Source organism: Ovis aries, chromosome 1 (genome assembly GCF_016772045.2).
Source record: "Ovis aries strain OAR_USU_Benz2616 breed Rambouillet chromosome 1, ARS-UI_Ramb_v3.0, whole genome shotgun sequence".
Lineage (NCBI taxonomy): Eukaryota > Metazoa > Chordata > Mammalia > Artiodactyla > Bovidae > Ovis > Ovis aries.
In genome coordinates this window covers 209,307,056-209,331,944 of record NC_056054.1, presented here as the reverse complement: position 1 = coordinate 209,331,944, position 24,889 = coordinate 209,307,056, and the positions used below count along the sequence as shown (strand labels likewise).

General features: G+C 41.3%; 1 protein-coding gene across 1 annotated transcript in view; it reads left to right on the top strand.

Annotated features, from left to right (window-relative positions):
• Positions 1-24,889, top strand: part of KCNMB2 (potassium calcium-activated channel subfamily M regulatory beta subunit 2) — a 424,156-nt gene that overhangs the window by 15,397 nt on the left and 383,870 nt on the right. The window contains exon 2 of the mRNA XM_060405120.1: positions 24,602-24,715. The gene's annotated coding sequence lies outside the window, so the exon portion shown is untranslated. The remainder of the gene's footprint in view (positions 1-24,601; positions 24,716-24,889) is intronic.

Below are 24,889 nucleotides of genomic sequence, written 5' to 3'. Positions count from 1 at the left end.
CTTCATATTCGAGGGGCTTCCCTGGTGGCTCAGTGGTAAAGAAGCTGCCTGACAGTGCAGGAGACCCAAGAGATGCCAGTTCAACCCCTGGGCTGGGAAGATCCCCTGAAGGAGGACAGGGCAACCCACTCCAGTATTCTTGCCTGGAGATCCCATGGACCGAGGAGCCTGATGGGCTACAGTCTATGCAGTTGTAAGCAGATACCACTGAAGCAGCTGAGTACATAGCACTTCGTATTTGGCCCACAGATTTTCCCATTATGAAAAGAGTTTAGTGATTTCTTTATTTTCAGATCTCCAGGTGCTATTTTTCACAAATTCTTATAAGCAGTGTACAAATTAAATACTGAACAAATGTATGTTGCACTATTTCACTGAATCTACAAGGTTATTAAAATGCATATTTATTCCCCAAACAATAATCCAGGCTCAAGTACTTGAATAAGGATCCCTCCGGACCTCTCTCTCCTTTGTGCAGTGGGAAGCACCTACAATGGGGGTGAGTCAGCATGAGTGCCTATCTGGAAGGAATAGACAGCCACTTATGCTAAGTCTTGGGGGATTTTCAGTCATTTTGTGCTATGTTCCCAGGACTCTTCAATACTAGCGGGGTCTTCAATGTCTTAGCACTTCTCTGGAGGAGTTCAAGACTATTTTAAGAGACATAGAGGGTAGGGGAGCTAGGGACAAACCATGCCATTTGACTCACTCCTCTATAGTCCATATAACCATAATAGTCCCCACTCTGGGCTGAGACCTGGACTAGATACTTAATATTTTGCCATTTTTTCCCCTTACAAACCTACCTAAAAATATGTGTGATAATCTCCATTTGACAGAGGAAAATAAAACCTGAGATCAGTGGATGGTAAGGGGTATATAAGCCAGATATGTCTAAGCTGAAGTCAGTTCTGTGTTCACCAAGATGCACTACTTCCCCACTCCATGTAAAAGTGTGTGTGTGTGTGTGTGTGTGTGTGTGTGTGTGTTTTAATCAATAGCAAAAGTACATGTGGAAGGAAGAGAAGAGGACTATAGTGTGTGAACAACTTTGGGCCTGAGTGTGGAGCAGGGTGGAGCTCAGAGCAAAGTCAGGCCCACAGGCAGGTTACATCAATGAAAAATGTATTCCCACCTGTGCAGGTTAGTCTCTGTTTGCACTGGGCGGGAGGCAGGGCCATTCTCTACCAGTCCTATGACAGCTTTTGTACAGAGTGATCTTCTCAAGGACGTGTGCACAGCAAATACCCTTAGAAGGCAGAGACAGTGTCCCCCTCCAGGGCAGAGACAAGGCTTGTTTTCTGACCAGGAAAACGTCAGTCATGTCTTCCTTGAGCATGCTGTTGGCATCCTCCGAGGGGTTTCCTGAGCTTGTTGTTCCTCAGCAGTCACGTAGCTCTGGTATCCACCATGACCTATTCCCACATGGCCCTCGTGGAACTTGGGACAAGGGGATGAGCAAACAAAGGTCATACTGTCTGTAATGCTCTGAGTAATCAACTGTCCATCTGCACTCCTTGCTTCCTTACCGAGCAAATCCGCACAGCTGTGCTACCCACTGCTGCTGCTCTCACCATCTGCTCCCGCACCCCGTCCGTTCTCCACACTCCTCTGTCCTGGTCTAACAACTGTAGCCCCAACCCCACCTCCCACGCCTCTGGCTTCCTGGTTAGGACTGGCCAGCGGGAGGTGCCAGGGGAGGATGGGTACAGGTCAGAGTATTAATTTCCTCGCTCCTTCTCTGCGCTCTGGCTCTGGCTTCTGTTGGCTGTCTCTCTTTCATAGCCACATAGGGCTCTCCCTTCACCCTCAGACCGAGGGAGGTAAAGAGTGGGCCACCCTTGCTAGACCTTGAGCATGTCACCATCCCTTATTGGGTCCTTAGAGCCTAAACCTATGGCTCAAACGGTAAAGAAATTTGCCTACAATGGGGGAGACCTGGGATCGATCCCTGGGTTAGGAAGATCCCCTGGAGAAGGGAACAGCTACCTACTCCAGTATTCTTGCCTAGAGAATTCCATGAACAGAGGAGCCTGGAGGGCTACAGTCCATGGGGTCACAACGAGTCGGACATGACTGAGCGACTTTCACACACATACACACACACACACACACACACACACACACACACACCACACAGAGCCTGCCCAAGTCTCTGTAAACAGACTTCAGGAAAGCTATCTGCAGTTAAACTCTTTTAAATGTGCCATTTTGCTTTCAAAATTGAAGGCAGGTTTTTAAAAAATGTGTATGGAACACAGGTTATATATATTTACACACAAGACTACATTTTAACCTTAACTTACCTCTTCTTCCTCATCTTACCAAGTCATTGAGCCACTTTGAACTTAGAGCAGCCAGAGACCTCTACAAAGGCAAAAATGTTTGCCTTGATTTCCAGCATTCTAAGAATGGTTCCAACTGAACGGTGTTACAAATGCATTTTTTCCTATTCCTAGCTATTTTCGACATAGAAGTGTTGTGGATGGGCATATTGGTAGACACTATAGAGATGTTCTCTTTACCAGTATGTTCTCTTTGCCACTGCCCATCTTCTGGCAATAGTTACCATTCCCAGTGTGTATTTCATATACTCTAAGCTTTGGTTTGGTTAAATAAAACCACAATATAAAACCAGATCACTTGGGGAACTTAGGATCACAGTTTCTAGTTGGACGAGATTGTTAAAGATTTTAACCAAACTCTTTATTTGATAGTCCATTTAATTCTGGAAAAAATATTGTTTAAATTCATTTTAATTTCTTTCAAAATTCATTTTTTCTTTTAAAGTGTTAGTTCTACAACTCATCAGGGGAAAAAAAAAGCTACAAGAACAGTTCTAAAATTCCAAACCAGTGGAAGAACATATTATCCCAGTACCACATATAAGGAGAAACTTAGTAAATAAACTGTTTCCTTCTGGTAATAATAATGATGACCTTGACTGAACTAGGAAGCTATGTTTGCTCTTTGTCTTCAAGTATGGGCAGGTGTTAGGCAGGAGGACAGGCTATGCAAGGACAACTCAAGCAGAGGAGACAACCCAGGCCAAGGGCTGGAGCTGAGTGAGAAGTTAATGTAGCTCCTGGGAGCTGTATCCTGGCAGTTCAGAGTTAAAGGAGCATAAAGGGTAAGCTAGAACAAGGAAAAACAGAGGAGAGAACGAAATTATCTGCTTCTAGCTGGACACCTCGGCTCTTCTCGCTGTAAATGTCAACCAGCTCAGGGCTGGAGAACAGCCATAATCAATGAAATTTAGGTTCCAATTGACCAAACAATCATGATCAACCATTTGGGGATCCTTGTCTCCATTGAGTCAAGACTAATTTAGCATCTGTTATACACTAAGCACAATGATAAGTGATCCTATCAAAATCCTAAGTAATTCTAAGTCTAATTAAATGGTCATTATGAACCAAGGTCAATGCATCTATTGAACCATCTCCACCACTGCTGTCCCTTCCAAGAACTGGTTTTTTGATTCTCTTCCAGGAAGTCTAAATCCACAAAGCATCCAGAGCAATACAGTTCAAGGTAAAACTGGGCTCCACACTGATGAATGTGAATCTAAACAGGGATAACTGGCAGACAATTTAGCCCCTCCATTATCCCTACATCCAGTCCCATCACTCGATGGCAAATAGATAGGGAAACGATGGAAACAGTGACAGACTTTATTTTCTTGGGCTCCAAAATCACTGCAGATGGTGACTGCAGCCATAAAATTAAAAGACACTTGCTCCTTGGAAGAAAAGCTTTACCAATCTAGAGAGCATATTAAAAATCAGAGACATTACTTTACCAGTGAAGGTCCATCTAGTCAAAGCTATGGTTTTTCCAGTAGTCATGTATGGATGTGAGAGTTGGACTATAAAGAAAGCTGAGCACCGAAGAATTGATGCTTTTGAACTGTGGTGTTGGATAAGACTCTTGAGAGTCCCTTGGACAGCAAGGACATCCAACCAGTCCATCCTAAAGGAAATCAGTCCTGAATATTCACTGGAAGGACTGATGCTGAAGCTGAAGCTCCAATACTTTGGCTGCCTGATGTGAAGAAGTGACTCATAGGAAAAGACCCTGATGCTGGGAAAGATTGAAGGCAGGAGGAAAAGAGGAAGACAGAGAATGAGACGGTTGGATGGCATCACCAATTCTATGGACATGAGTTTGCGCAAGCTCCGGGAGTTGGTGCTGGACGGGGAAGCCTGGCGTGCTGCAGTTCATGGGGTTGCAAAGAGCTGGACACGACTGAGCAACTGAACTGAACTGACCTACATCAGAATCTGCCCCCACCTCTCCTCCAAATAACGAACTACGCATGTAAGTAGAAACAGAATGCTTTTTATGCTATCACAATTTCAAGACCATCACCTATCACTCAACACAGTCAGACTGTCTTCTCTAAGCTTCATCTACATGGAAATGCTATCTAAGTATAATTTCTGCCTAAAATGTTGTTTTATTTCTAATGTGGAAGCTTTGAGGATGGGGAAATGGCCTCAGAAATTGGAATAAAGGTAAGAAAGAAAATAAAAAGATGTATCTGCTATCAAAGAATTTGTATTACAACTAGATACATTATTTTTAACAGTACTTAATAAGAGACATTTGGTGAGGGACAGGGAGGCCTGGCGTGCTGCGATTCATAGGGTTGCAAAGAGTCGGACATGACTGAGCGACTGAACTGAACTGAACTGAATAAGAGACAGGGCCATGGAAAAGCCCACAGAAGGGCCACTTTTGGTTTAATGAACTAATCTCACCATTTTGAAACAGTTAGTGATTTTTGAACAAAGGGTTCAATTCCTCTTCAACTGGGCTCCATGAATTATGTAGCTACTCTTGACTATATGTGACATAGGAATCCTTAGAGAAGTGGTCACTGAATGTACAACTGATCAGAGAGAGCAAATGGATTAGGACTTATACCAGGGCTAGAGTAATATTTAGGATTCAAATGATTCAGATAATATTCTTTCTGGGAAAACACTAAATAAATAAATAAATAAATAAATAAATAGTACAGATAAATTAAAATTAAATTCAGAAATAATCTCCCAAAATGGTTCCAAAAAATTAAATTAACCTGCTTTTGTTCTGCCCGTTCTTCTTTAACTTCAGTAGCTGGTAAATTACCCTCAATCTGTGTCACTGGTTCAGCCTCTAGAACGATTTAGTACCATAGAGACACCAAGCCTGGAGAATCCCAGGGACGGGGGAGCCTGGTGGGCTGCCGTCTATGGGGTCACACAGAGTCGGACACAACTGAAGTGACTTAGCAGCAGCAGCAGCGAGACACCAAGAAATAAGTGCCTAGCTGTCTGACAATTCCACAAGGTGTCATCCTTGAGCTAAAATGATAAATCCAATACTGGAAGACAGTTTTCATTTAAAAATTGAAGATTCCAAGCCTCCATTTTGAACTCTGTGGGTTTGGCTCTACAGTCATACAGCAAGTCCCCCTTACTGAGTACTTAGTATGTGCTAAGCTCTTGACATACATTATTTCTAATCTTTTAAATAACCTTGTATTGATCTAAGCTGGCATTTTACAATGGAAAAAGCCAAGATTCATAGACGTTAAGTCAGTTTCCCAAGGCACACATCTAATAAGTGCCAGAGTCAATATTCAAAGACAGAACTAGCTGAGCCCAAATTCTGTGCAATTTCTGCTTAATTATACGGTCTCAAAGTATCAAACAAAGAAAATAGGCAAAGAAGTTCAAAGAATGAACAAACAAATTCAGGGATCTGCCTCCTGTCCAGGCTCTATTCTACACCAGCTCAGTGGCAGCCAGTGTGCTGCACGGACACTGACCAAACAGCTACCCTCTCCTGAGTTTGTGGGCACAACAGGAGCCCTCACCAGGACCAAACCCAGGGATATAAAGCCCTGAAAATGGGTGTTCCAGTACACCCCACGTGTTTTGACCATCATCTATTACTGTTACATAATGTCAGAGGTGATGTTCAGAATAAGCTATGGACTTTAAAACTACTATTGCCTCCAGATGTTCCTAAGTGGAAAATCATCAGCACGGCTTCCTACTGTCAGGAGCCTCTCTATATGTACAAACTCCCCCACCCCCAAAGCTCTGGGGCCACTTTCCATTACTAACAAGGTAATGCGGCATTCAGTTCACTCTGCTGGGTATTCTGGTCAGCACTGTAGCTGAGCCTTATCCCCAAGACAAAAACCCCTTTTTGTATCAGGTTCTTGTCATTTAGATCCAGTGCCTTGTTGTCCTGAACCTGAACCTCTTTCCTTGGGAAGGCAGTAAAAACCACAAGAAAAAATATCTCAGACTCTGAGTTTGCATCCTTGTACCATCACTTTTACGGTGATCAACTATCCTGTTCTGCTTGTAACTGTCCTGGTTTTAGCATCAAAAATCCAGTGTCCCAGGAAATCATCAGTCAAGGGTATACTCCTATGGCTAGTCACCTTAAATCCCTTCCTAACTTAGCCACCTTGAACAGGTTACCTAACCTCTCAACACCTGACAAGGGGAATGGGCACATTACTAACATTTTACCCCATCAGGTCATTGTGAAGATGAAATGAGGTGTGTGCGCAGTACTTAGCACAAAATAAGCATGTAAGATACCTTAGCTGATATTATTCCTCTTGACCTACTCATCCCATAATTCTTCTAGAGTATCCAAGACTGGAAGGCTGCTCTGATCTTACAAATCTCCTCCAGAAGAGAAAATTCCTGCTCCAGAGTCTGAGACCTGGGGCCCTTCCAGATCTCACCATCTCTTGCTTTTTCCATATTGCTTGTCACTGCACCATCAGCCATCTTACTTAAAAAGCCTCTGGGATCTTCTAGCTTTTAAGCATCAGTAACCACTCTGACAGCTCACACTCCCAGAGTCTCAGTGACCATGAGAATGTCCCTTTCAAGGAGGCACAGCCAGTGGTCAAGGGGACAGTAAGGAAGGGTAGACCCCTGCTGGTGCCTAAACCTTGAGTATGACTGAAAGTGCACCCTTGCTTCCATTCACTCGTATAACATGGATCTATCCTTGAGAATAATTTCTGTTGATATGGCAATAATCCTTTGCAATCCAACTGTATCTAATGTCCTGTGTAATTAAAGATCTTTCTCCAACCAAGCATTTAATGGCTGTCATGTTTGACTACACTTTGACACATATATCTTCATCATCCTTGCAAAGATTGCTTTTCACTACTTTATAGAAGCACTGTGAATAATTAGATTCTATTTCATATTATAAAATACATTTTTCTTTGCAACAAGATAAAAGAAAATATGAATAAATGTGTTGCATGCTGTATTTTCTTTTTCCATCTTGTGTACCCTCATGTTTGTGTTCAAACCCATTAAAAAACATGTACCCATTGCCTCACTTTAGGACAGCCTGCCAAGATGTTCTGGCCATGTTACCTACCACTCATGAAATCATAACCAAGAATCTATAACTGAAAATGATATCCTTCATTTCTATCTTCTAAAGAGATACTGCTGCTGCTGCTAAGTCACTTCAGTCGTGTCCGACTCTGGGCGACCCCATAGACATGAAGTTACATATCATTTTCCTAGGATACCATCTTCTAAATTTTTAGACTTGGCCATTTTAAGTAAAATCAATACCTTGAGACAATACTATCTGTATTTGTCCTTTGTCTCCTCATCTAAAACGTCTTAGTCATCAGCTGAATCCCTGATTTTCACAAGAGAGCTAGTCTGGATGATTTTCAATGCAGATTTCTGTGGAACTCAACTATACCCTCTTCACAGGACTTGACTGGTGTTCTTACAAGACTACACAGTAGACTTCACTCTCCCACTCCAGCCCGATCTCTAATCCCTCTCTGGAAGAGGAATACAAAACAGCACCTCTGAGAGCTGCAGTCCCCACTGACTTTGGGGGAGGGACATCCCCTGTCTGCACAGCAACTAGGCCTGTTCTCCCAGCTAGCTGTGTAGACCCAGTTGGAAGGAGCACCTGGTGGGTGCTATTAATTAGCTCAGTCGTTGAGGCTTCAACTGAAGTGTGTGCCTCTGGTGAAGCACCTGAATCTGGATTTCCAGTCTACATGTCACACAATTTAACAGAATCTCTTAGAAAATTAAGGTATTGCAATATATCTCCCTATTAACTTCCAGCCTTCGGATTTTATGACACAGTAGTTTAAATAGAGTAGACTAAACTAGGTAAATAACAATAGGCATGGTGAAGAATAGGTTTGTAACACAGCAATTATTTTAGGATTAGGCTCTGGTTTTTGGAAGAGTCAATCAGGAAACTGCATAGCAAAGATAATGCTGACATGAGATTGAAGGTAAGGTGAGAGAAGAGGACTTCCAGGTACTTCCCTTTGACATGTTCCAAGCTGACTCTCTCAGTCTAAATCAGCAGTTAAGATCACCAATACACTGTCAGGAACACCAGAGGCAACAGAAAGTACCCACCCAGTGGAATACAGGCTTATAGTTTACTTCTAAGTCAGCCAATCAGTCAATCCATTAATTAAAGAATCCTGTAAAAGTGATTTATCAACATCACACCAAGATATATTTTCCTTGTTGTAAACATGTATTCTTTAGATATCTATGGAAATGAAGCTTCCTGGGATACAGAATTCTAGACCTTTAGAACATCAGAGCTAAGGACATCAGGTAAATCACTTGTGCAGCCCTCTCATTTTAAAGATGAGAAAACAGTTCAAATTGTGAAATGCAGGTTTACCAGGTAGGCCTTAACCTCTCCAGCAGGTTTCAGAAATAGAAGTCTTCATTATTAGAAAGATGAGAGGAAGGACTTCAAAGCCTTTAAATGTGATCAGCACTGGAAAAAATAAATATCCATTGCTCTTGATCTTTGAATTGTTGGACGAGTTCCAATTAACTTAGGTCATCATTAAGTTTGAACTTAAACCCAAAAGGGACAAAGAAAACTACATGATCTCTAAAGAGAAATACATGAAGAAAATTTCTAGCTCATCATGCATGAATTTTTGTGCCATTACACATTCATAAATCCTAATTTCACTCCTGTGACCTGTATCAGCACACTCCATTTGAAGTGACTCTCTTTACTAGCTTAGATTCAGCAGAGAGTTCCTATCATACCTCTGTTTCTAGAGGACATGGAAACTTTCTGAAAGGCAGAAAGTTTTGTGCAATCTCACATTTGTCCATTAACATCATTGTTTCAGTATCAGGGAGCCAGATTCAGGCAATTCAAGATGTTTATGTGTACAAATAGCTCCCTAATAGTCTCTTTGACCAGATAGCATGAAAACAAACAACACTGATTTATTGCCTAGCACCACCTTGCATGTGTGTCTCCTAAGTCACTTTAGTCGTGTCCAACTCTTCAGAAGTCTATGGATCATAGCCTGCCAGGTTTTTCTCTCCATGGAATTCTCCAGGCAAGAATACTGGATTGGGTTGCCATGCTCTCCTCCAAGGGATCTTCCCAACCAAGGGATCAAACCCACGTCTCTTATGTCTCCTATATGGACAGGGGGGTTCTTTCCTACTAGTGTCACTTGGGAAGCCCCAGCACCCTCTTATCAATGCTCAGAGGAGTTTCAACTTCTTTAAACTATTGCTCACAACTATCGTTATCCTGCCTATAGTTTCTTTCCCGAAGAAATTCCATTCCATTTATTCAGAAATTCTAGCACTTTCATATACTCAATCTTAAACTCACCTCTGCTGGGAATAATTATTTAATAAGAAAAGGAGTTGATGGCACTAAAGAATTGCTTAAGAGTCTGGCAACACCAGTTGTAACCAGTATCCCAAAGTCTAACTCTGTGGATTAATCACTATCAGAAAGAAACACTATCCCACACTGAATACCATGCAACTAATAATGATAGAATCATAGCGTAGATCTTTGTACAACCTTATTCCATTTTCAGATTTGTTATATGACTTATTGTCAAATCTCTGCCCACAAAATCAAAGTGGATAGCTTGCCCTCCAAAATAAGAACATCAGAAAAGCCTTGGATCCTTCAAGGGTAGTTACGAAATAAGTTCATGTACAGTAGAACTCCCTGATGCCGCAGGGGTAAAGAATCTGCCTGCAATGCAGGAGACACAGGAGATGCAGTTTCAATCCTTGGGTCAGGAAGAGCCTCTGGAGGAGAAAATGGCAACCCTCTCCAGTATTCTTGCCTGAAAAATCCCATGGACAGAGGAGTCTAGCAGGCTACAGTCCAAAGGGTTGCATAGAGCCAGACATGACTGAGTGATTGAACACAAGCACAGAGGAAAAAAAAAAAAACTTACCCCCATCTGACTTAGAAGAAATTTTTCCTTCCAGGCACCCATTTATTCATTGTTTAATTCATTTAACAAACCTTTAGGGATCACCTACTCTATTTCAGGCACTGGGTCAATGTTGGGAATTCAAAGACAAATGAGATACATTCCTTCTCTCAAGAAGTTCATCATCAAACAGGTTAACAAATAATTACATTGCTTTACTCACATCTATAACCTACGGTAAATGCACTGATGACTTCAACCTAGATCAGCCTTCAACCTTCTTCAGTAATTAGTGAATTGGTACTATAATCTTTGCGTATCTTCTCAAAGTCTAACAACTTCACACTTTAGATGACTCTTTCAATAGCATCTAGCCCTTTATTAAAATAATCACCCCCTTACCACAAAGGTGCCCCAAGTTATTGATCATCCAACTTCACATCTTACAGGAATTTATAACCCACCTCCCTAAACACACATCCATCTACACTCACACAGCCTTTGTCTCATAGCTTCTCGAGTGAGTGACTCTCCTGAGTGCTCAGATTCCTCCAGTCTTCAGTAACCACACTAACAAGAGTAACAGGCAATGAGTTCAGTTGTCACTCTACACCCCCAGTACACTTTAGAAATGTCAGCTAAGCCTGATGACCTCAGGAAAACTGATAAAAGTTAAACCAAACCCCAGCCATAGGACTGGGGCTTGGAGGCATGAATCTTTTACTTGTAGAGACATTATAAGATCTAGAAAATAGTTATTGAGATCTTATTATGTGCCGCACACTGTGTGCTGAGTATTTAGTAAGCATTATTTAAACCTCACAAAAATGCTACTATCACCATTTTAGAGATAACTGAGGCCAAGTGACTTGCCCAAGGCTACTGCTGCTGCCGCTGCTGCTTCTAAGTCGCTTCAGTCATGTCCGACTCTGTGTGACCCCATAGATGGCAGCCCACCTGGCTCCTTTGTCCCTGGGATTCTCCAAGCAAGAATACTGGAGTGGGTGGCCATTTCCTTCTCCAATGCATGCATGCATGCTAAGTCGCTTCAATCGTGTCCGACTCTGTGCGACCCTATGGACAGCAGTCCACCAGGCTCCTCTGTCCATGGGATTCTCTAGGCAAGAATACTGGAGTGGGTTGCTATTTCCTTCTCCTGCCCAAGGCTACGCAATAGCAAGTGGTAAAGCCTTGACCGAAATTCTAACGAGCTGATTTCAAAGCCACTCTGTAAGAGGAGAGAGAAACTGCCATCCAAGATCTTAGGATGTCATTGACTTAAGATACTTGAATACTGAACTTAATACATTTCCTTTGAGGACAAGATTGTCCATAGACTGTGGTGAAAGCCAAGCATTATGGGAAATATCCATTAGCCACACTCTTTTGTCTTTGCCTTAGTAGAGCCTGATGTGCACAGACAGTCTGCTTCCAAATTCTGCTCTGCCTGCTGTACCATGATGCCTGTTTATAAAATGTATCCGCATCACAGGTATAGAAGAAAGTAAAGAGCTATGAAAGATTGGACTATAAAAATGAACTATAAAAAAATAGATGTTCAAGTTTCATCATCACTGGCTTATTAAAGTTAACCAATTGCTTTCAACTAAATGTAGAGTGTCTGTCTGATTGCATTGGAAGAACATTTTTATTCAACTTCTGAAACTTGTAATACCTTGTCTATTAATGAGGATATCATTCTGAGTGCCTCATGTTCAGGCTGGTATAGACCTCCATTTATTACCCTGAATTTCCACTAAAGTGAAGCCAAAGCTCACCATCTTTAATATCCAGAAATGAGCCTCAGAGACACATAGAACTGTGTCTAGTTGAGAGCTGTGTGTCAGACAGCCATGGGGCCCCAGTATGATTAATGACTCCAATATGAAGTCTCATGTCTGTCATTTGGGGGAAATGTTTGTGATGATGGCACATTCCTCCTTTCAATTCTCACTTTCCTCTTAAGGAAGACTGCTCATTTATATCCTCTGAGGATGCTCCTAACAAGATGGATGTACCATCATATGTTTAAGGAGGGAGGAAAAAAAGGCAATCGCAGGAGTTCAAGAAAAAAATGAAAGCTGAATCATTCTCAGTAATCTCCTAAATTTATATCCCTCAGTATCACAAACCGAATTACCCCTATAGACATTAGTTTAGAAAACCAGCTTCTCTCTTACAGCTGCATGGTGAAGTGCCACATCACATCCATATAGTAAGGATTTTGTTTTCAATCTAATGTGCCAACGGCAGTTTCCAATGAGAAAAGGCAATTTGCTAGTCTAGCCAATTATGATTTGTCCTTGGACGAAGATGACAGCAAAGTCTATGCCTCTGGTTCATTGAAAGCATCAGAAAGATATCCCCAGTACTCAGTTTGGTTCTCTGTGAAGTTAAGCATTAAGGAGGTGATTAAAATTCAGTTTAACTTTGGCAGCAAATCAAAGGAAAGGCATTGCTATCTGATGGTAGGAGCAGGTTTTCAGAACAGTCCAAAACAGCAGTGGCCTGCATTTTAATTACAGGGACAATATTGAAGCTCTGTGCCTCCAGTTATGCCCTCACTATGAAACCTTTATTCTGTACCCTGAGGGTATTAGGACTACTTGAAGTATTCACACTACCACATATAGGTGTATTTAAACAGACAACCGTACCTTTACTTGATACCTCTGTTATCAAAAGATGACCCATGACTATGAATGAGAGGTTTGAAAAAAAAAAAAAAAAAACAACTCCTGACTATGCCATTGATTTCCTATGTCATGATCAGAAAATCATTTTCCTTCTTTTTGCCCAAGCCATAATGTTAGAACACATCAGAGAGCTGATTTGTAAGGTTTTATGATGATAGAATCAGATTTTAAAAAGCAGATCTGGGATATTTGCCATTAATATGCTTTTAAAGATGAGAAAACTGAACAACTCCTGAATAATTAATTATCCAAGTCAACACTTATGAAGTTCATCTACCACTATTATATCAGTGCAATACCAGGTCATTAGTGTGAGGATATGGGAAATTTTGCTTGATAATTAAAGACCTTTCCTGTATCCTGGCCTTGGATTGATGAACAGAATGTTAAGCCTAAATTATCTCCTCCAGTTCAAGCATCAGAGGAAAGTCCCGGGGAGAAGCATGATCTGCTCATTCATTTACTAATGTAGCAAATCTCCACTGGATGTTTACTCTGGCTCAGTTGCACTAGAGGAACAAAGATGAGTAAGACTTGGTTCCTGCCTCAAAGGGTTTACAGAGGAGTGAAGTGGATTTACCTGCTCTCAATGCCCTAAATGCCTGTGCCCTCACTGGGACACTCACTCACATTATGCCTGTCTACCAGCTTTCTGTGCTGGTGTCTCTGGGCAGACCCACTCTATTTCATTCTTTACCTAAGTCACTTCTATTCATCATTTTAGCTTTATGCCTGGCACATGGTATTTGCTCAGTAAGGATTACTGAATTCATTATCATACAATATGAGAAATTCTTAAATAGAGGAGGAAGCAAAACATCTCTGGGGCACAGAGACCATGGTAAGGGTGCCAAGGAATGCTTCACAGGCTTTTGGGTTGGTGATATTTGAGATGAACTTGAAGCATAAGTACAGGTTAATGGTGAATAGGGACAACATGAGAAAAGAACTGTAAAGTGGTGAATCAGCATTAAGGAAAATTGTACCAGACAAAGGGAACATCATCTGTACATGCATGAAGATACTAATAAGGATGCGATGTTTGCAGTTTGCAAACTCAGCGTAGATAACATTGAGTACAGTACAGAATGGAAGGTACATTTGAGCTTCATGTCAAAGACCTTACATGTCATGGTTAGAGGTATCGATTTTTTTTTCCTAAGGTGATAAGCAGTCACTAAAGGTTTATTGGCAGGTGTGTCAAATGAGATTTAGAGGCAAGGTAAACACACAGAAATAGTAAACACTGGGGTGATAAAAAATAATTTATTATCAATGTTAAGTAGGGCAGAGACATTCTGGAAGGCACAGAGAGTCCAGACTTGCAGGCTTTGCCCAAGACCGCTCACCTCCACTGAGTACATGCTCCAGCAGCCACACCAATGACCCTGGGCACTAGTTGACCCTCCACCAATCCTTTCAAGAAAGCCTATGACCTTGGACAGAACTGAATTCCACACAACACTTCCCTTCTTACATTGTTATCTTACAAACCAAAGTCTCACACATATTCTTCTGAATGATGGAGCCCAAGTCACATGCCAGCACTATATCTACAAGGGAGACTGGAAAAATGAATTTCTAGCTTCCATCTGCGAAGGACTCGTAATGTGGGAAATGCCCAAACCTAGAAAAGATGTTCTAAAACATCTTCAGTTCAGTTCATTTCAGTCGCTCAGTCGTGTCCAACTCTTTGCGACCCCATGAATCGCAGCACACAAGGCCTCTCTGTCCATCACCAGCTCCCGGAGTTCACCCAAACTCATGTCCATCAAGTCGGTGATGCCATCCAGCCATCTCATCCTCTGTCATCCCCTTCTCCTCCTGCCCCCAATCCCTCCCAGCATCAGAGTCTTTTCCAATGAGTCAGCTCTTCGCATGAGGTGGCCAAAGTATTGGAGTTTCAGATTTAGCATCAGTTCTTCCAAAGAACACCCAGGACTGATCTCCTTTAAAATGGGCTGGTTGGATCTCCTTGCAGTCCAGGGACGCTCAAGAGTCTTCTCCAAAACCACAGTTCAAAAGCATCAGTTCTTCAGCACTCAGCTTTCTTCACAGTCCAACTCTCACATCCATGCATGACCACTGGAAAAGCCATAGCCTTGACTAGACAGACCTTTGTTGGCAAAGTAATGTCTCTGCTTTTGAATATTCTATCTAGGTTGGTCATAACTTTCCTTCCAAAGAGTAAGCATCTTTTAATTTCATGGCTGCAATCACCATCTGCAGTGATTTGGGAGCCCAAAAAAATAAAGTCTGACACTGTTTCCACTGTTTCCCCATCTATTTTCCATGAAGTGATGGGACCAGATGCCATGATCTTCGTTTTCTGAATGTTGAGCTTTAAGCCAAATTTTTCACTCTCCTCTCTCATTTTCATCAAGAGGCTTTTAGTTCCTCTCCACTTTCTGCCATAAGGGTGGTGTCATCTGCATATCTGAGGTTATTGATATTTCTCCTGGTTATCTTGATTCCAGCTTGTGCTTCTTCGAGTCCAGCATGTCTCAAGATGCACTCTGCATATAAGTTAAATAAGCAGGATGACAATATACAGCCTTGACATGCTCCTTTTCTTATTTGGAACCAGTCTGCTGTTCCATGTCCAGATCTAACTGTTGCTTCCTGACCTGCATACAGATTTCTCAAGAGGCAGGTCAGGTGGTCTGGTATTCCCATCTCTTTCAGAATTTTCCACAGTTTATTGTGATCCATACTGTCAAAGGTTTTGACATAGTCAAGAAAGCAGAAATAGATGTTTTTCTGGAACTCTCTTGCTTTTTTGATGATCCAGTGGATGTTGGCAATTTTATCTCTGGTTCCTCTGCCTTTTCTAAATCCATCTTGAACATCTGGAAGTTCATGGTTCATGTATTGCTGAAGCCTGGCTTGGAGAATTTTGAGCATTACTTTTTCTCAGCTCAGATGGTAAAGCGTCTGTCTACAATACGGGAGACCTGGGTTCGATCCCTGGGTGGGGAAGATCTCCTGGAGAAGGAAATGGCAACCCACTCCAGTATTCTTGCCCAGAAAATCCCATGGACGGAGGAGCCTGGTAGGTTACAGTCCATGGGGTCGCAAAGAGTAGGATATGACTGAGCTTTCACTTTTATTTTTTACTAGCGTGTGAGATGAGTGCAATTGTGCGGTAGTTTGAGCATTCTTTGGCATTGCTTTTCTTTGGGATTGGAATGAAAACTGACTGTTTCCAGTCCTGTGGCCACTGCTGAGTTTTCTAAAACAGCTTAGAGACCACAAATCATGAAACTCTCCCTACCATGGGGAAGAGCATAATTAGACTTACATCATAAAAATTTTTCTCAGTGTTGTCAGTGGACAGAACAGAGTAAACAGATAGGATATAAAATTCTAGAGAGCAAGCATTTGGTCTGCTTTTTTAATTGCAGAAATAATAATGATTCCTTCCAAATAGAAGATACTCAACAAATTGTTTCTCTTTGTAAAATTAAGAAAAATTTACATACAGTAAATTTCACCTTGTTTGCAAATTTTGACAAGTGCATCCTATAGTATAACCACTACCACAATCAAGATATAGATTGGTTCCACCACTCCCAAAATTTTCTCACGCTGCTCCTCTATAGTCAGTCTCTCCACCGCAACTCCCGGCAACCATATACATGCAGTATGTAGCCTTCTGTGTCCGGCTTCTTTCACTTAATGTAATACACTTGCTATTCATCCATGTTGTATATATCAGTAGTCCTTTTTATTGTTGAGTGGTATTCCATGGTATGGGTGTACTAAAGTTTATCGATGCCCCAGGATAAAAAATTAGAATTGTTTCCAGTTTGAGGGATTACAAATCATTCACATTTTTGCATGAAGATAATTTTTCAATTCATTTGGGTAAATACCTAGGAGTGGGAGTGCTGAGTCACATGATAAGTACATAGTTAACAATAAAAAATTGAAAAACTCTGTCCTAGTTTTACATCTACATTCTACATTCCCATCAGCAATGTAGGAGAGTTGCAGGTGCTCCACACCCTCATAAGCCCTTGGTACCGTCATTTTTAAAAGCCATTCTAATAGGTGTCTACTATTAATAGTACCTTATTGTGGTTTTCATTTAATTTTCCTAAATATTAGTGACATAGAACATCTTTTTGTATTCTTATTTGCCTTTAAGATATCTTTTTTGTTAAAATGTTCAAATATCTTGTCCATTATTTTTCAATAATTAATTTATAAATAAACTGATTTAGAGATGGCACCCTACTCCAGTATTCTTGCCTGGAAAATCCCATGGACAGAGGAGCCTGGTAGGCTGCGGTCCATGGGGTTGCGAAGAGTTGGACACGACTGAGCGACTTCCCTTTCACTTTTCATTTTCATGCATTGGAGAAGGAAATGGCAACTGACTCCAGTGTTCTTGCCTGGAGAATCCCAGGGACGGGGAAGCCTGGTGGGCTGCCGTCTATGGGGTCACACAGAGTCGGACACGACTGAAGTGACTTAGCAGCAGCAGTAGCAGAAAAATAAATATATAAAGAGCTTCCCCAGTGGTTCAGTGGTAAAGAATCCGCCTGCAATGCAGGAGGTGCTGGAGATGCGGATTTGATCCCTGGGTGGGGAAGATCCCCTGGAGGAGGGCCTGGCAACCCACTCCAGCATTCTTGCCTGGAGAATCCCATGGACAGAGGAGCCTGGCAGGCTACAGTCCATATAGTCTCAAAGAGGCAGACACAACTGGAGTGACAGCACACAGTGAGATAGAAAGGCATTGAGGACGACTCCAAACTTTTAAGGTGAATATTCGTTAAGAAAGTTTACCTGACTGACTTAGCAAGCATAACCAAAGGTGGCTATTTCAATGCCCTTCAATTTGGAAGGGCACTGAAATAGACAGTAAAGAATCTGTCCGCAGATGGAGGCTCAGACAGTAAAGAATCTGCCTGCAATGCAGGAGACTTGGGTTTGATCCCTGGGTCCGGAAGATCCCCTGGAGAAGGAAATGGCAACCCACTCCAGTACTCTTGCCTGGATAATCCCATGGACAGAGGAGCCTGGTGGGCTATAGTCCATGGGGTCGAAGAGAGTCAGACAACTTAGCGACTAACACTTTATAGGTTTCCCTGGTAGCTCCGCTGGTAAAGAATATCCCTGCAGTGTAGGAGACCCTGGTTTGATTCCTGGGTGGGTAAGATCCCCTGGAGAAGGAAACAGCTACCCACTCCAGTATCCTAGCCTGGAGAACTCTATGGACTGTATAATTCATGAGGTCCCAAAGAGTTGGACACGACTGAGTGACTTTCACTTTCAATTAATTTTTGTCTTTCAATAATTTGCAGTCAAATCTAAAATACACAGATTAACGTTCTTAAGTTTTTGGCATCTGCAAGAACAAGTAAACCTCAATTGTTTTTTATCTTTTGCTTGTAAGAGAAATAAATAAATCTCAAAACCCAATCCCGTATCATCCCCCAGGAAATCCTGCAAGTGGCTCATTATTTTCCCCCTCCAAAAGAGTTCCAACTTAATACCAAACCAAGAGAAAGAGGAATGTGAAACAGAAAGCTGTGGGCCATGGAAGTTAATTAAATGGCTGATCCTTTGTAATCACCTTCTCTACAGTGAAGAATGCTGAAAAGCAAAGTTGGGAGATGGTACTATTTTGCCTCCTGAATCATGGAAGGACCAAAGGCTCTTATACAGTAGGGAGTAGCTGGTAGCTGATAGAGGAAGTGCTCCTTTCTTTCCATGGAACTGCCAGATTGTGAAACTAAAACTGTGAGTTGCCTCTGAGCCAAGACAAATCAACACTCCATGGGGTCAATTGCTGCTGCAGGGGTGAAGCTCACCCAATGGCCAGAAGCACGTGACAGTCGAGGGAAGCTGGAGCCATAGGGTGCACATAGATCTGCCAGGATTGGAGGACTTCCTCAAGGATCAACTAACCTTGGTCTCCAGTTCACATGGTTCTGATAGAACTTTAGACACCAGGGCAAACCAAGAGAAGAAACCAAGTTATTGAATAAGCAATAGAACATTACTTTAGAGAAAATCATTGGCTGAAAAAAATACACTAGGCCTTGACTAAGCCCAAGAAATACTATGAAAAGGCTGGTGGTTATAGATTCTCTCCATTCTCAGGTGATTCTTCCACTGGGGGAAACAATATGGAGAGGACCTCATTGATTACAGCCTCCACCCCTTCAAAAATACAAATGACATATGTTGTAGACAGGATTTATGACTCCCCGATATACGGGAAGTCGCTTAGTGGCATCACTGGAATTAGAACTTAGATCTGGTGATTCTACTCAGCCACTCTGTCAGCAATGTCAGCTGGGAAGAATGAAGCCTCAGCAGAGATTCCATGTCTGGCACTTCCCCAAATTTTGTTCAGGGCTTTTGATGAAGCTTTTGTGTTACCCCAATTCCATCTCTGCTACCAAAAAATAAATGTTATCAAAGAAGTTATTTAATAATTGTTTAAATTTTATTTATTTAATTGAAGGATAATTGCTTTACAGAATTTTGTTGTTTTCTGTCAAGCCTCAACAGGAATCAACCATAGGTATAAAATGCATTTTATACTTAGTATGATGAAAGTTCTATCAATATTTAGTACTAAGGGAAGAGAAAAGAAAGAGAGGAAACAAAATTAATGGAAAAGAATCTCTGTAGCACTGCCAGGTGCTACCCTGTACTCTACAATGTACAGAATCTCTGTACACTGTAGCACTGTAGCCCGAATGACTGCTTGTGTCCTGGATTCGCCATACGTCAGCTCATGACCTTTGGAAAATTATTTACTCTTCCTGAGGTTCAACTGGTTTGCTTCTAAAATTGATATAATAGTGGGCTTCCCAGGTGGCTCAGTAGTAAAGAATCCCCATGCCAATGCAAAAGATGCGGGTTCAATCCCTGAGTCAGGAAGATCCCCTAGAGTAGGAAATGGCAACCCACTGCAGTATTCTTGACTGTAGAATCCCAAGGACAGAGAGCCTGGCAGGCTACAGTGCAAAGGATCACAAAGAGTCAGACACGACTGAGTGACAAAGCACACATACACACATTAGGGCTGTTTGATGGTTTCTCTGAATCTCCAGGATTCAGAGGCCCATACCATCTGAGCACAGAATCAGAAGCACCTGCAAGAGAGAAAGTTCCCTCTGTTTTATTCTATATTAAGTAACTTTAATTATTATGATATATCAAATATGCAGATAATGGATAAAAATGCAAAATTCAGAAGAATTTTATAAATTATAGGATTTTCAAAAATTTGGAGGTCACAGCAAGCCATTTGGACATGCCCTCAGACATATTCACTCTCCAACAATAGCGGAAAAAAAAAAAAAACAAATTACACTCCAGTGGAGTGCTGGTGGCTGTTTAGTGAAAGGTTTTGGGAAAGGGAATGTTCTGCTTAGCATGCAGCATCCATATGGTTTCTTTCCATCCTTTGCAAGTTGTTCTAATGTGGGGGACTAGATGTTATGCATGAATTTGACACTGCTTGGAAATTATACAAGTAACCAAAATTTCAAAATGACAGCATGAATGGAATGACAGGCCATCAGAGAGCCACAGAGGTGAGTGGGTGCCGCCTGCTGTTTTCGGACTGCAGTGGGGACAGAATACACAGAGAAGCCCGTACTTGGTGCAGAAACGACAGTTTAAAGATCTACAACAGTCCCCTGTTACTGAGAGGGCATAGTTTCATATCCACAAGGGCTTGTCCCTGAACTAGATATCTGTCCACATTATTCTTCTTTGGTAAATCAAAGCAGTCAATTACCACCTCCTAGTGCAGCTGCTCCAGGTGCTGTAGGATAAACAGGGCTGAAAAGGAAAATCATTGACCATGCGTGGCTCCTTTTGGAATTGTTTGCTGCCAGTGATGGTGTTAGACAACTGCTGAAGGCACTGTTTAATCCCTGCCCCATTCTGAGCTGGGACACCAACCGAGCGCTTACCAGGGCCTGCCATTCATCACTCGGCCGCAGGCATCTGGACCTAGCAGATCTCTACAAAGCCTTCACGGAGGTGCAGAAGCAGGATTCCCTTGACCTCCTGCTGGTTTTGCAATAATTAGAGATTCATTCACTACTTCCCCCATTAGTCTCTTGGTTTTAATGATACTACAAACACAGGTAGGTATAATGACCAATCTCAGCGTATACGAGCTCCTACAAGCCCCAAAGGACCCAGATTAAGCTAGAAATTTCTAGAAGATAATTATGCAATGAAAGATTTAAAAGATATAGTTTTGTAAATAGAGGTTTGAATTGTTTACAAATAGTTGTTAATAACTATTAGAAATCATTTATTCAGACAATAAGTATTGGTATGACTACTTTAAGTCAGGCTTCCTGGCTTCCCTGCTGGCTCTGACGGTAAAGACTGAACGCACGAGACTGGGGTGCGATCCCTGGGTGGGGAAGATCCCCTGGAGAAGGAAACGGCTACCCACTCCAGTATTCTTGCCTGGGGAATCCCATGGACGGAGGAGCCTGGCAGGCTGCAGTCCATGCGGTGGCAAAGAGTGGGACACGACTGAGTGACTAACACGTTCACTTTCGCTTGAGTCAGGCATGTTTCTAACCTACACCCCAACACTCTTTGAAGATTGTGTGAGGGGACTGAATCTGAAAGAATAATCATTTTATAAGTAACCAATTTGTACATGCATGTAGAAATAGGTACAAAATACTTGAGAAAATGAAAAGAATGTCTTTCCCAGGACCATCACTCTCATCCCACCATTAGTAATTTATTCATTCTCCGGTAAATTTTCTCTGTGTGTGAAATGTGTGTTTAAATATAAACTAAATGATATCTTTTCTTTTGACAAAATGTTGTTACACATTTACTTAAGTTTTTCATTTAATACTACCTTGTGGACATTTGTCCATAAATCATATATATCTTTTCTATTCTTTTATAGCTATATGATGTTACAGTAAATTAATTTAGCATATTCAATTTCAGTTTCCTCTATCAATGCAAATTTTAGCTGCTTCCAACTTTTCCCTATTACAAATAAGCCATCCATGAGCACCTTGTATTTCTAACTTGTGCACTTATGCGACTATCTCTGCTTGATGGTTTCTAGAAATGAAGTTGTTGAGACCATGAGTATACATAATTTAAAATTATTTTGAAATGTTATACAAAGAGTTCTAAATTGTCCCACCAAATACCATACCAACTTATACTCTGACTAATATTATATGGAAGAGTTCGATTCCTCCCACCCATTTTAACACTGGACATTATTCATTTTGTGAAATTTTTGTCAGTCAAAAATTATTTTAAAATACATGTCTTAATAAGCATTTTTGTTGTCCTAAAATAATATTTTCTAATCACTACTGGAGGCTGATCATTCTTGCATTTTGTAGGCCATTCTTATGTTTGTTCTATAAATTGTCAATCCATATGATTTACTTAGCTCTTCCATTGGGTCCAGCTCCAAAGAACAAAGCTTTATCTTTTCACATTGATATGCAGGAGCTTTTTGTAGAAATATTTACCCTTAGTCTTCCAAACATCTTTAACAAGTTAGTTTTTCTTTTTTCCCCTATTAATTCATTTTCTTCTTATTCTCTCTTCCATGTTGTGTGCTTTCAATAATGCTTGTTCACCACTAACTGTTCTTATTTCAAAAACAAGTCATTTTAATCTAACTAGAAGCCCCGGGCCCTTCCCTGGTGGCTCTGTTGGTAAAGAATCTGCCTGTAATGCGGGAGTCCTGGGTTTGATCCCTGTGTGGGGAAGATCCCCTAGAGAAGGAATTGAGTACCCACTCCAGTATTCTGGCTTGGAGAATTCAATGGACTATTCCATGGGGTCACACAGAGTCAGCAGATACAGAGGAGCGGCTCCTGCAGAGAATCCCAAACTGTCAGTGCCTTCAAACCTTTTCTCTGAAACTGCCCAGTTTCTCCAGAAAACAGTCTGTCTCTGCCTGAAAGAATTGGTGAGGTCAAAGATTTTCACAAGTATTCTGGAAGCCCATCCAGAGAAGTGGGCTTGAGATTTTACTTTGCAATATTCAGATTTTCATCTAATTCCCCTGTTTTCAGCCTGGGATTTCACCACTTACTGATCTCCCTAAATCAAGGGCTCTCTGGTCTGTTCCCCCAGAGTATAAGGCCACCATCTCCTACTGAACTGGAGGGGTGTTTCATCTGACTTCAAACGATGAGGGGTGGGAAGCTGGGGGTCTGACTATCCTGTTGGGCCTCTTCAATAAAATCTCTAGGATTCAGCCCACACTTCCTCTAACCAATATGGTCCCTGATGCCTTATTCCAGAATGGCTATAATGTTTCTCAAGATGAATTCTCATGGGTGTTGTTGCAACCTATTCTGGAAACACCTCCGTTTTTACCCCTCTCCCAGCTGTCTTTCCATCTTCTAAATACTTACTAAAACGTCATGTCCACTGTTGTTTCCTCTTATGATTCTTTTTGTTTTCATGAGTTTATGCCTTTTAAAATCCTCTACCATTGTCTTAGTCAAATGAGGCAGGAAAAAAATGTTACAGCTCTGTGTCCAACCTTACCTGTCTAACCAGAATTTTTCCATATGATTTGTCTTAAAAGCAGAAGTTCCTGAGAGTCTTTACTCAACAGAAGTCAAAAGCAATTATCTTTAGTTCATTTAACTTATTAATTAACTTGATTTTTCTCTTTGCTTTTTATTGAAGTATAACTGACTTCAATATTATATTAGTTTGGGGCATATAACATAACAATTTTATATTTTCAGACATTACAAAATATTCACCATGATAAGTCTTGCTACCATCTTTTACTCTACAGAGTTATTAGAATATCATTGACTATATTCCCTATGCTCTATGTTGCATTTCCATGACTTATTTATTTTATAACCGGGAAGTTTGTACCCCTTAATCTCCCTCACCCATTACTCTCATTCCCTTTCTCTGCCAACCACTAGTTTGTTCTATGATTCTGTTTCAGCTTTTTTTATGTTTGTCCTTTTTTTTATTTTTTAGATTCAACATATGAGTGAAATCATATGGCTTCTGTCTTCATCTGACATTTCACTCAGTGTAATACCCAAGTCCACCCATGTTGTGTGACAACTTTTCTTAAGGAATATTTAATAAATGAACAGAGACGTTGGGACCAACAGAAAAAACTGTAAACTGGATTCAATATACAGGCTTTGGTTTTGATTCTGCCAATAGCCTGTATTTTTAAAGATACCTCTTAAAGTGCTTCTGCTTCAGCAAAAATGGAGTTTAACTCCACAAGCATTTCGGTGATGGATATTTGAATAAAAGATGTTGAGACTGGTGGCAGGATGTTTCTGGAACACAGGGCAGTTTTCACAGAGGGAAGGAACTCACAGGGCCCTGCCATTCAGGACACTACTTCATAAGGAGGCAAAACAATGCAAGAGAATTTGGGAATTTGGAATCACCGAGCCCTGTATTCAAATCCTCGATTCATAAAACACAGCTGTGTAATAGTTATGCAACTCCAGACAATCTCATTTTCCTCACCTTAAAATATAATTATTATAATATTTCATAGGAATGTTATGTAGATTAAGGATCAAAATATCTGACACATAATATATAATTGGTAACAGTGTTTGTTTACGTTTAATGTATCCTTGCTGATTGCCACTTGGAATTCTCCCTGTAGCTACTTCTGAACAACTTTTCTGATACACCTCTGCTTTCTGAAGCCTGAGATTCTCTCTCTGTGGCCCGATGCACAGGAATCCAACCTAACTCAAATTGGGAGCTTGGTTACAAGGTATGCTGGAATCACTAAAACATTTGTGCTGCTAGATAACATGGGGGTCGGGGGAGAGGAGGGGGGGGCGGGAAACAGCCAATCTGTCGGCCTGGAGGTAAAGAAATGGATCTGGTGATAGGGCTGCCCACTGAAGGTCAGCACTGAAAGGTCCAGTTCACTAGGTGAGGCACA